The sequence below is a fragment of the Coenobita brevimanus genome, chromosome 24 (genome assembly GCF_032717465.1).
Source record: "Coenobita brevimanus isolate Jiangsu-jjx chromosome 24, ASM3271746v2, whole genome shotgun sequence".
NCBI lineage: Eukaryota > Metazoa > Arthropoda > Malacostraca > Decapoda > Coenobitidae > Coenobita > Coenobita brevimanus.
This window is the reverse complement of record NC_136977.1, coordinates 39038969-39052721: the sequence shown is the minus strand read 5'-3', so window position 1 is coordinate 39052721 and position 13753 is coordinate 39038969.

Here is a 13753-nt window from a genome sequence, read left to right as displayed (position 1 = left end):
TGGCCTTCTCCTGCAGTCTACCCTCCTTTTTGGGATAGGGAAGTAACTGAGGTACATTGTTATTAATGGGCAGTTGAGCCACTCGGTTATATCAATGCCACCACAAGAAGGCGCCCCTCTCCTGCGCCGATAATACGAGTAGGTGGAGGATATACTGAGATTCTGGGAGAGACCACAAATAAAGCGGCAAAGACCACAGACAATGCAACAAAGAAGACGTGAATGAAATGCAAAATGAGATGGTAAGAACCACAGTCAACGTAGGACACAAGAAGTAAACATAAATTTTGGAGACAGATTTTAGCGGGTTAGAAAAAAAAAAAAAAAAAAAACGCATCATTCATAGATTTGGCAAAGATCGAAACCAGCACAGCAAGCAAAGAGAAGTTATGCACCATTGTACAGACACGTAAACAGACGTGTGGGTAGGCATGACGAAAATGAAATGTGTGGATTGTTTACTGGGGAGAGAATTACGAAAAGAAAAACTTGCTAAGATGAAAGAATAGATAAGGGAATATGTGATGAGGGCTTTTAGTGCTAAGGCTTTCCCACGGTAAAATAAAACTGTCTAGCATTAATCAAAACTAGATAACTGAGGGATTTAGGAATGTCACTTGCTCCTCTTCCTGTATTTTTCATTTTACATCTTTATAGTTCCCTGTCTGTTATTTTATGTCTTTTTGATGTTAATATTACGTTGCATAAACAATCCACAAAGTAAACAATATGCAAAAAAAATAATGACATGAAAGATAAATCGCATTAAAACCTTATGCAAGAAATAAACCTCTGAAGGAAATGGGATTAATCACCTTAACACTCGAGTACATGACCCTCAGAGAAATGAAAAAAAAAAAGAAAAAAGAAAAAAAGAAAAAAGAAAAGAAAAGAGTAGTAGCTTCTAATCGTGAGTGTAATACCTTCACGGGCTACTTAATCCTCCAACATTACGATCCAATTCCCCGCCAGTCACGAACCGATTCTGGGCTAGGATCAGTCTCGTTCCCCTGAAAGACCTGGAATTCCTCTGTGGTATTTTCAGCTCCCTTTAAGATATTTTTAGTTCCCGTAAGATATTTCAAGTTCCCGTAAGAAATATTTAATTCATGCAAGTTAAATATGGTCCCTCCGAGAATAAATTAATGATGTTTAATTCCTTCAATTCGATTGTGAGCTAGTTTTGTTAATTTTTGCTGCTTCCAGACGATTTTAGTCAACGTAGGAAAATCCTCTGTTACTGAAGTGGTTAATGAAGGCAATATCTAATCCCATCATTTAAAAAATCCCTCTAAGCTGAATGAAGTCGTATGGTGGTGGCTTGGGTAATAAATATACGCCATCTTTCTGGAGGGGATTAACTCTTCAGAAAGATATTGAATTCCCCTGAAAGTATTCTGGTGTGTGTGTGTGTGTGTGTGTGTGTGTGAGTGTGTGTGTGTGTGTGTGTGACGAACAATTCATTTCTGTAGTCTGGTTGCTTCCAGACGATTTTCTTCAACTTGCAGGAGCCCACCAGGAGTCCAAGAGGGTTAATGAAGGCTATAATCTAAACCTCTGCAGTGCCAAAGGTAAATTCTAAGCTTACTAAAACCGTCTGGGGATGGCAAGAATTAAACAACAACGACTTTCTTGGGTTGGAGGAAGGACAGACAGATGGACTGATTATAGGTAAGATGTCCATAGCAAGATCGACCTTCTTCTTTCGACCACTCCATCCTTCCTTCCCTCCTTGTTCTTTCTTTTTTCTTTCTTTCCCTCTTCTTTCCTTGTTCTTTTTTCTTTCTTTCTTCCTTCTTCCTTTTTCTTTCTTTTCTTCTTCCTTCCTTCCTTCCTTTCATTTTCTTTCATTCCTTCTTCCTTTCTTTCTCTTTATTTTTTCTTTCCTCTTTCCTTGCTTCCTTCTTCTTTTTCCTTCTTCTTTTCTTTTTCTTTCCTTTCACCCTTCCTTCCTTCCTTCCAAAACTATTTCCTTTGTGATCTCTTCCCCCTCTCCTCTCCTCTTCTCTTCTCCTCTTTCCTTTACAATATTTTTTCAGCCTCTCATTTTGCCCTGGCAAAAATATTTCAAAACTACCCAATTGACTAACATACAGAAGGAAATGGCTGGGTTCAGAGAGATTCAATTAAGCTATTTTGACGTCAACGCCAAAATCGCGAAATAATCTAAAGTCGGCGTCTTTGGTGCACAAGTTTGGGTTCGTAAATATACAGCTTTTTTTTATTTTTCGCGTCCGCCCAATCACGCATGGTGAGTAAGCATAACCTGAGCAATATTTAAGTAAGGATTGTGTGCTGTCAAAACGAAAAGAAAAAAAAAACGAAAAACATGAACTCCCTCTAAACTGCCGACACACACACACACACACACACACACACACACACACACACACACACACACACAAGCGATAAAAATGACGTCCCTCTAAACTGCCGACTTTCGTTATAGCTACACTTCGGTAGGGTTATCACAGCTTGTCGTTTCTACACACACCTAACACGAATCCTTAATAGGGGAGAATGGAGACGGCCTCTGATTTCTCCACTACGAAACGTCGCTATTAAGCAAGGTAAAATCGTCTGGCGAAGGCATAAATCAAACCAACCCTTCCAGCATGACGATTTTTATTATTCTAGTTGCTGCCAATTTCATCCAACTAGAGGGACGTTTCGTAGTAAATGAGATAAAAACTCTTCACTCTAGGACACTGACGCCATATTTATCGTACTCTTTCTCCCTCCGGTGGAATGTCCTCAGCGTAATGGAGACGTCTCGAGGTGAAGGAGGTAAGGAGACACTGGAGGTTAAGAAACAGGACGAACAGAAAATTATTAGTCTGAAGGTGAGGCTACGACGTTTCTGGACCCAAACGACGTAATTCTGGTTTTATTCTCGCTTTCTCCGGACGATTTTATGCAGCTTAAGAGGGCACCCTATAGCAGTGGAAGGGTTAATGAAGGTTGCATCTAACACTTCCAATATGAAAAGTCCCTCCTAAGCTGAAGAAAATCGTCTGGAGATAGGATGAATAGGAGGAAATGCATCATCTGTTTCAAAAGGTTAACCCCTCTCCATCTGATGAAACATTTTTTTTTTTTCGACTCTGCTAACTACAGTATAAGACGCACCTACTAAACTTAAAGTGCTTTATTTACGCTACTCCTAGACGGTTTTATTATGCGTAGAGAGTGAAAAAGTTAACGCAGATGGACGTAAAAATTGCAAAAGAATTATATATAAACATTTAAAATAACGCAAAGGACGTAAAAACAAAAATCAGAAAGACGAAAAGTACCAGGGAATTATATAAAGTCGAAATATAACGCGGAACGACGTAAAATTACCTAACAGTATACTACAACACAGACGTAAGTAAAAGTTTGTAAGAATTCAATAAAAATGGAATTCTCTTGTATCTCGTGAAAAATTCAATTCAGTTCTGTGACCATAAAAAGAGGACAGTGAGGCGGTCAAAACAAAAAGGCCTAACAAAACGCGAGCATGACGCAGGACTTGGTGGTGTGCGGGCGTGTGGGGATGATGTGAGGGGGAGAGGGAGGAGTGTGGGTGGTTGGAGAGAGAGAGAGAGAGAGAGAGAGAAAGAACTGTAGGGAAGTGTAGGGGAAAGGGGGAAGATGTATGAGCGTGAGGCGCGGTGTGCAAGAGAGAGGGGGAGAATAGGTGCATGTGGGGCAGTGTGTGGGGAGTGGGAGGGATGTGAGAAAGTATGAGAGGGTGTGAGAAGGTATGAGGGGGGTAATGTCGGAGAGAGTGAGGAGTTATGGGTGCGTGTGGGGAAGAAAAATGGGCAAAGGGGATGTGGGAGGGTAGGAAAGGGTGTGGAAGAGGTGTATGGGTAAGTGTATGAAATGAAGGGATGAAGTGTGGGCATTGTAAGGCTGAGCGTGGGAAAACGCGGAGTCTGTTTAGTCTACTGGGATGGAGAGTGTGCGAATGAGAGTGTGAGAGAGTGGGAATGCAGGGATGAGGAGAGTGAGAGAGAAAGGAATGTAGGGTGTGAGGAGGGACGGTGTGGGGTAGTGTAAGGAAAGGAATGGCACTGTGTGGGGTTGCATTGGGAGCTGAAGAGGGAGGGAGTGTAAAGCTAATTAGTGTTCAGAGAAGGGTTGGGTATAGGGTTGCATAGGGTGTTAGGGAGTGTGGGAAGGAGGGAGGGGGTTGGGGAAAATGGAGTTGAATAGTGCTCAGGGTAAGGAGAGGTGCAGGACTGTAGTATCTGGGAGAAGGAGGGGTGTGGGGCTATGTGGGCGAAGGTGCAGGTGTGAGTACTTCTTCAGACTCTACTTATAATAAAGGTACAGGAAGAACTCCATATATACAACACTCTTTACCTTTACCTGTCTCTTTACCTTTCTACCTATCCATCTTCCTGACTGATATTTGTCCCTCCTCATCTCTGTTTATCCATCTAATGATCTATATATCTGTCCACAAAACTTATCTATTTCTTTCCATGTATTGACTCTCTTCCAGCCTATCTACCTGTGTGTGCTCTATCAATCTACATTTATCTATTTTTCTCTCACCCTAGTTATCTGTCCATCCATCCATCTACCTATCAGTCTATCTCCCTATCTCTCTCTCTATATATGCATCTTTCTGTCTCCCTCTCTTTCTATGTATCTATTTATAAATATCAAGCTTCGGTATTTATCATAAGTAAATCACCTGCCAAATTGCTGTGATTAAAACGCAAGTATTTCCTGAAGGTGAGGGACGGGGAGTGGCTCTGACCTAGACACGAGACAAGGCTGAAGAGTGGTGAGAGAGAGAGAGAGAGAGAGAGAGAGAGAGAGAGAGAGAGAGACAGACAGACAGACAGACAGACAGACAGAGAGACAGACAGACAGACAGAGACAGAGACAGACAGACAGACAGACAGAACCGGCGAAGGGAGAAAGAGAAGGAGGAGGAGGAGGAGGAGGAGGAGGAGAAAAGAGACGGGGAGTGGCTGTGACCTAGGATGAACAGAAGACAAGGTTGACTAGAGAGAGGAGGAGAATGGAGGAGAGGTGGAGAGGTAGGAGGAAAGAAGATAGGGAAGGAAAGGAAAACAAACCATGAGAGAGGAGGAGAGAATCGGAGACGAGGAAGAAGAGTAGGAGGAGGTGAGGTATGATATTAAGAACAAGGGAAGGAAAAAATGATAAACGGAAGAGGAGAGGAGGGAGAAAACTTGACAAGGAAGGGTGTGGTGTGGCAGGAGAGAAGGAGGAGGGATGGAGAAAAAAAGTTGAGGAGGAAGAAGGAATAAGCTGAGAAGGAAAGAGAAAGTGAAGGAGGGAAGTGTGTGAAGTGGCAGGGTGTGAGGTAATGTGGGGTTGCTGGATATGGAATGACAGGGTGTGGAGTTGCAGAGTGTGGAATGTGTTTCATTACACACACACACACACACACACACACACACACACACACACACACACACACACACACACACACACACACACACACACACACACACACACACACACACACACACACACACACACACACACACACACACTAAATTTCCCATATCCTAAAATTAGAAAAATAAAATAAAAACGATCTAAAAGGAGTGAAGTAGCGAGGAGAGTAAATTTCAGCAGAACATTCGCTTCAGTGCGGTGACGTCTGTTCTAAATTAATCTTGGTGTTACCTGCCTCATAATTCATGTTAGAAGAGGCCCCCCCCCATAGAAAAAGGCGTAAGATACATGCTACAAAGAAGGCGTGGAGAGTAGATTACATTATAATTTACTGGATTATAACACGACCTTCTATATCATATACACACATTATTGTGAGACCCTAAATCATTATAAACACGGTGATAACAAAGATTTAAAATATATAGCATACTACACTCATACAGGATTGGACAGTAAATTATGTCTGACAGCATTACGAGACACTTAAGTACTATAAACATGGGTATTGCCAAGTATATATTACATTTACACCAGGATATATCACAATAAGGAACTGGAGCACAGATTATATTTTTAGCAATACGTTAAGGGAAGAGACTTAAGATTTATATACATGATTACTTTTGGCATTATACTTCTATCTATCTATCTATCTATATACCTAGGCTGCTTCCCCCAAGGAAAGGGAGGTAGCCGAGACAGGACGACTCACTCTCCATTTACTCATCCATTCAAACACATTCATTCGCATCTTAGCCCCAAAGGGGAGAACGGACAGATCCTCACCGCATCACACCGCACAAGGGTCAACTGCGCAATGCAAGCAGTGACATCCACAGCAGGGCCCGACAGCAGAACTGGTTTACCCTGCCACATCATAACAGACCCATCCCCTTACCCGCACCTGACCTGACTAGCTGATCAGACCAAATGCGGGAGAATATCCCCCTCAGGGCTGCGTCATCACTTATTCATTCACAATTTCTCTCCATTTATTTCTGTCACGCACAGCATTATACTTACAGGAGAAATTTAAGAATTATAAACAGTGATTCAAACTACGTGAAGATATAGTGAAGGAGAGTGTGTCTGTTGCTTGGAGACAAATAGAATGCGAAGACAACAACAGGACAAAGCTGACTATACATTAAACCGTGTACTATGAATTTGTACTGCGACTGCGCCGAGGGACTGTACGATGTTCTATGGGGCAATATTAACAACCAAGCACGATAGGGGGGACCTTTGAGGATGCCGCGTGAGTATTACAAGCAGGGAGTGTAATTAGATAGTGTGAAGCATTTAGATAAGTCAGTAAGCTGGGTGTACATGGCAACATACATCCACCCAGGTAGGAGGCCATGCTGGGAGATAACGCCGGGGGAGATGCCAAAGGTGAGGACCAAGAGGAGATAAACGAGGTTCTTAGAGGTGTGAGATGGGATGGGTCTGGTGAGTACGCTTTGAGTGAAGGAGATAGACCAGAGTTATTTATCGCATAAATACATTCTAAAGTCTGTGTCAGTGAGTACGTAGCATCAGTCCCGGCCAAACTGCAAGGCCAACTTCCATCAAACTGACACACATACCATTTTCTCCTCGTGCATCTGAATCTGTGCATAAGTCGTTCTGTCTTTCTATTATAATGGATTATTTGTCTCCAACGCTGACAGAACACCAAGTTTCGTCTTTTGGTACGTATGGGCTTCTTGACTTTTGAGGTTCTGAACATCTGGTGTAAAAGTTAAGTCACCAGTCACTTCCAAACTCCTTGGACATACTGTTTCTACGCACCCGACTACTATTATGGAGTAGATAGTCCATTCCCTGAGAGCTGGTAGTTCTCCCATCCTGCCAATGTTGACCAACAAACAAAACTGGACCTATCTATCTATCTATCTATTGCCAGACGCCTCAATCCCGTTTGGGGTGGCCACAAACAAATCGCCTCCAAGTCGCCCTGTCCCCCGCCATTTCACTGCCCTGCTCCCAACTCACACCCCCCTCTCTCATATACCTCTCCACTCCATCCCTCCATCTCATCCTCGGCCTCCCCCTCCCTCTTCCCCCCTCCACCTCACTCACATACACTCTCTTCGTCAGTCTTTCACCCTCCATCCTCTCCACATGGCCAAACCACCTCAGTGTGTTCCTCATAACGCTTCCTATCACATCCACATCCACACCACAACGCTCCTTTATATCCTCATTCGTCAGCCTGTCTTTCCACGTGACTCCACAGGCTCCTCTTAAATAACTCATTACCACTGCTCTCACTCTTGACTTGTGTCCTTCCAACAATGTCCAAGCTTCACTTCCGTACGTTAGAGTTGGTATCACAATACTGTCATGTAGTAACTTTTTCACTTCCATGCTCACTTCCCTGCTTCTTATCACTGCTTTCAAGGAACCAGCAACCTTTCTTCCCTGCTGTACCCTTTCAAGCACTTCACCCTCCAAACCTCCATCCTTACTCATCACACTACCCAAATACTTAAACGTACTCACATTTTCCAATTCCTCACCATCTAAACTCGCTGTACATTCACTAACTTCACCTCTCTCAAAGACCATCACTTTACTCTTCCCTACATTCACCTTTAGGTTCCGTTTCTTACACACTCTCTCAAACTCATCCACCAAGCCTTGCAGCTCCCCTTCGTCTTCACTCAACAACACAGTATCATCTGCAAACAACAGTACAGGGAGTTTCCAAACACTATCCTCTCTCACCAGGGCCACTCCAACATCCACTACCCTACCTTGTACCTCTTTTATTACCCCATCCATGTACAGATTGAACAACCATGGAGACATGACACATCCCTGTTTCAAACCAACTTTCAAAGAGAAAAATTCACTTAGTTCACCATCCACACGCACTGCAGCCTTCGCACCATCGTACATACTCTTCACAGCATTCAACAACTTCCCATCTACTCCATATATTCTTAACACTTTCCACAATCCTTGTCTATCCACCCTGTCATATGCTTTCTCCAAATCCATGAAAGCCGCATACAACTTCTTTCCCTTCTCTAGAAACTTTTCCACTAAAGATCTAAGAATGAATATCTGATCTACACAACCTCTTCCCTTCCTAAAGCCTCCATGTTCTTCTCCAACTAATTTCTCTGTTCTTTCTCTAACTCTGTCTATAAGTATCCTACCATACACTTTTCCTATTATACTAAGAAGACAAATGCCCCTATGTTTACCACACACTTCTTTTTCCCCTTTTCCTTTGTACAAGGGAATAATTATACCTGACTTCCAATCCTCCGGGACTCTACCTTCCTCCCAGGCCAATCTGCACATCTTTCACATCCATTCTACTACTCCTGGTGAATAAAAAGTGCTTCGTTTTGCATTTCTGAAGGCATTATACACGTACGTAAATCTCGCAATCCTCACAGAGTCAAATGCCACCAAAGTTCACAGTTACATAAACCGTACGTGGCCTCCAGGTGAACACAGGCTACCGGTACCTAATTCTGGGTCTTTGACTGCACACCTGAGTATGAGCAAAACTCTGTCTTTGCATCGTTGCATTATTAGACACTTGCTACCCAACTTGTCCCATCAACCAAACTGCGTTATCTAGTGGACATGGACTACTGTAACTTACAATCACCGCTGCCACCAAATGTAACTTGCAATACTTTGGTGATAGAAACTCAGTGTACAGACAGCTAGATAAGGAGTTTATTACGAGCTCACAGTAAAATAGTCTGCCCTACTTGGCTGTCTGCTATGAACTGAACTGTGGCGACGTCTTTCCAGGCGTGGGGTCCTGGGAAAGCGTGCTAGGTCAGCAAGTTTAGTGGGAGCATGTATGCATTGGGGGGGGACATATATACATCGGGGGTAGACATATTGTGGAGGGGGTACACTGCCTGTCTGGGGGCTTCTGTGTACGCACACCCCATGAGGATACTACTACTACGCTGAATGTAATAATCGGACAGTTAGGCAAAAAAAAAAAAAAAAAAAAAAAAAAAAAAGAAAACGAAAAAGGAAGAAAAAAGAAAGAAAAAGAAAACAAGAAGGAAGAAAAAGAAGAAAGAAGAAAGAAACACGTCTTGAAAGGGTTATTCCTTTAACCTGATACTCCCAAATGTAATGGTCATGATAGCTGCGGATGTGGTAATGGAAATGATGAAAGCAGAAGTGAGGATAGCGATAATGGTGTTAGACATTTAAAAAAAAATGTTCAGTCTACTGTTCTGCACGTTTTAACAAGACAGTATGTGAAGTGCGGTGCTGACTCTCCTCACCTCAATAAATACTTCTCCCGATTCCCGTACACCTTGATAGCACTTCTAGGATATGGGAACTCTAGAAGTATTAATTATTTTCTGCTATCGACATACGAGGTAATTTAGAAGTGGCCTCTCTTGCTGTCTAAAAGTAAAAAAAAAAAAAAAAAAAAAGTGCAGTAATCCCAGGGAGTATGGCATTCTAACTACAGTATCTTGTTCTTTCTTCAGCCCAACGCTCTTATTCAGCCTGGGATTAAAAAGAAAAAAAAAATCTCATCAGAGTGTAAATCCCCATCTGTTTCGTCGTTGTTTCCTCCAGATGCTTATATTCGTCTCAGCAGCTGCCTCTCGCAGTCCTGGGGCTAAATATAGTTGGTCTGTAATGAGTTAGGTTGCGGGGACTGGTTTTTCTGACGTCCTCTCTGACCCACACCGTCTATCCCTTCACAACAAGATGTCTACCTCTAGTTGAAGAAAAGCATCTGGTAATAATGATAATGATGATGGTGATGATGATGATGATAACGATATTGATAATAATAATAATAATAATAATAATAATAATAATAATAATGAAGGGAAAAAAGACGTCATGGAGCTGAACGGTTAACTACAACTGCGTCTAACCCTTACACTAGCAGAAGTCTCCAATACCCAGAGTACAATATTCCGGCGATAGCACGAAAACATGAAAAATAGTGTCTTGCAGAGAATAGCTATGTTAGAGTAAAAGACTGGCTTCTAAGTCGACCTAGCTCACTGAAATCATCTACCTTCTGCCCATGAGCACGAATGAAATATACCGCAATAATACTAAAAAAAGAATAAAAAATCACTTTCATTCATTCATCATCCAATCCTACATTGCCCCATGAGGAGCGTAGGAGCCCGGGGCTAGGCAAGTTGGTCCTGACATTTAAGATTAGAGTGACCAGCCTCACTCATCCCTGAGTGGCAGTACGTGAGCAATAAACCCCAACCATCCCTTGGATATAAACCTTCACCGGCTCAATCCGACTGGAGCTCCGTAATTACCCACTAAACCACCAGGCGCCACAATTTGGTTATATAGTTACCACCCAGCGTAGTTATTGGTTTCCTGTTGTACAGGAAACCATTGTCACTCAGTGTAGAGTCACCTACAGGCAGAAGGAAGAGGAAAGAATGAAGGAAAGAAAGACAGAAGAGGGAGTGTAAAGTCACCCGTAGGCAGAAGGAAGAGGAAAGAATGAAGATGAGAAAGAAAGAAGAGGATGGAAGGAAAGAAGGATGAAGGAGAAGAAAGGGCAGACACCCGAGAGCAGCACTGCATCGAGTGAGTGGATGGTGAGAGCCCCCACCTACCACAAAAAAATAAAATAAAATAAAAACAAAATAAAGAGAGAAATTAGTACATGTTCGAGGAAAAGACCATGTTTCTGAATCTATCTTTTTTATCCACACCATGTACCCTCAGTGAATAAAATCCCTCCTTCTGCTAAAAAAAAAAAAAAAAAAAAAAAAAAAAAAAAAAAAAACGTCGGCAGCAACAACAAACTAAGAGAAAGAAAGAAAACGTTATCCTACAGAAAAGATTCATGTCAGAGCGGGATAAATGGTTCTAGATTTGACCTCCCTTCTGCAGACCTCCAACCCCTTTACTAACAGAGGGCTCCTTAACGCTGAATAAAATCGTCTGGTCAATAATGAAATAAAGACGTTGCAGCAATGACGAGGTTTAAGATCATTTCAAACCCTTTTCGCTATAAGAGATATGACATTTTTATGGCAGCACAAAAAAAGAGAAAAAGAAAATAGGAAAGAAAAAGGGAAAGACAAAAGTGAAAAAGAAAAAAGAAAAAGAAAAATACAAAAAATACATAAGAAAATAAGAAAATACAAAAGACAAAAGAAAATACAAATAATAAGAAAATAAAAAAAAAAGAATATACAAAAGAAAAAGAAAATGGAAACAAAAAATATATATACTAATATTTTCCCCTCCCTTCATGCTTATACCACGAGAAGTCTCCCCCAGATAGAAAAAAAAAAAAATCATTCTAACAGCAGCCAAAAAAAAAAAAAAAAAAAATCTCCCAATCCACCTGAGGAATATAGTGTCTGTAATCATTTTTTTTTTTTTTTTAACTTTGACACATGATATATTTCTTTCATCTCTTATTCTCTCTCTCTCTCTCTCTCTCTCTCTCTCTCTCTCTCTCTCTTTTGTTACTGGGACTGGACACGGTACCTGTACGTTAGATCGAGCTACTTCTTCGTGCCAAGCTGGATGTACATGTGTCTGAGATGCTGTGTGTGTGTGTGTGTGTGTGTGTGTGTGTGTGTGTGTGTGTGTGTGTGTGTGTGTGAATGGGGCTTAGGGTTAACCACTTCAGTACGATAACCTCCTGTATTATTTTTGCTTCTTTCAAACCGCTATGCTCTGCCTGTGAGAGATTTTTGAAGTGAGGGGGTTAAATCCATCCATAATTAACAACCCCTTTACTACTTGACGTATAATTAACAAAAACGTCTAACGGTACCAAGAAAATAATAAAAACTGCATCACCCTTCTCTCACACCGGCTTACTTCATTCTTACCTCACTCTTATATCCTCACTTTTACTTCAAGCGTTACTACACCTTCCTTGCATCACGTACCTCCTTCTTTCCCTCCCTCTCCTTCTTTACTTTTCTTAAATCCCTCTCCTAACCTCAGTGTTCTTACCTTCCTCTCTCTCTTTTACTCGTCTTCTCTGTTTTACGCAATTACCTTTTTCTCTTTACCTCACCCTTCATAACTCATTTTACGTACCTGACTTAAATTCTGTCCACCAACTTACACACACACACACACACAAAACGTAGCAAACTGCCTGTTATCACAGACTCCTTTCACCGTGTTATTCGCTCTCCCCAGATTCATAAATACACACAGATACTCCTCCTGCTCCTCCTTCTCTTGGTACTTTCTCCTTACCTTTGCCTGCGTGACTGTCGCATATTTACTTTCAGTATCTTTGCCTCCTCATTGGGTCTCATTCTGTTCTTCTTCGTCTCTCTCTCTCTCTCTCTCTCTCTCTCTCTCTCTCTCTCTCTCTCTCTCATGTATATATATACTTTTAATTCTGAAATAATACCAGACAGCTACATTAAGCTAAAGTGAGAATATTCTAATATAGCTCTGCCCATTTATATTCCATTACGACTACCGCGATGGGATGCAGAGATAGGAAAAAGGAAATGTATAAGCAGGAAAACTAATCATCCAGGTATCCAGGAAAAAGGTTAACATTTTCCTCCACCCATCACTCAAGTGTTCGAAATTCCCGGCTCCCTCTCACAGGCCAAAAGCATCCACACAATTTCATTTTCTCTGTAACTACACCAAGAGATGTAGGGCTAAACCTACACACAGTTCACTTTTCCATCCGTTCGTCCACTTTCCGTGCTCTGTTCGTTTATTCCCGCGTCACGCTGAGTCACAGGAATCAATCCTGCTCTCTCGTGATCCCCCTCAAATTTATCTTCCTCCACTCTTTTCCTTGCCTTCCGTCAGTCATCAAAGTTCGCATTCTCGTCGACTTTGGAGTCTTTTTTCTAATTCCTTCATTACGACGATGTATAATTTTTTTTATCTGTATATTTTCTATTTATTTCCAGAAGATATGACCACTTAGAAGAGATTTATCAACCTGGAGGGGTGAGATATAGCCTTCAATCAATCAATCTGTCTTTCTATCTATCAATCTGACTCTCTCTCTCTCTCTCTCTCTCTCTCTCTCTCTATCTATCTATCGATATTTCTTTTCACCATAAATCACGCAACACAAGAGATTACTGTCATGCTATATGCAGAAAATTAACGGAAAAAAAAGAGGTGCCAGAAACCTTCCTAAGCTGATGAGAGCAAGACCCCAGTGACCTTTCAGCCCTAACACATCCTTCCTACCGCCTTTTCTTAAGCAAAGTGCATGTCCTTCCACCTCCCTCTAAACTCAGCTTCTTTTCTCTCACAGTATCACACTTTTTCAGGTACCCTTTCACTTTCTAATCTGCTGGCTGTCTGGGTCTCTCTC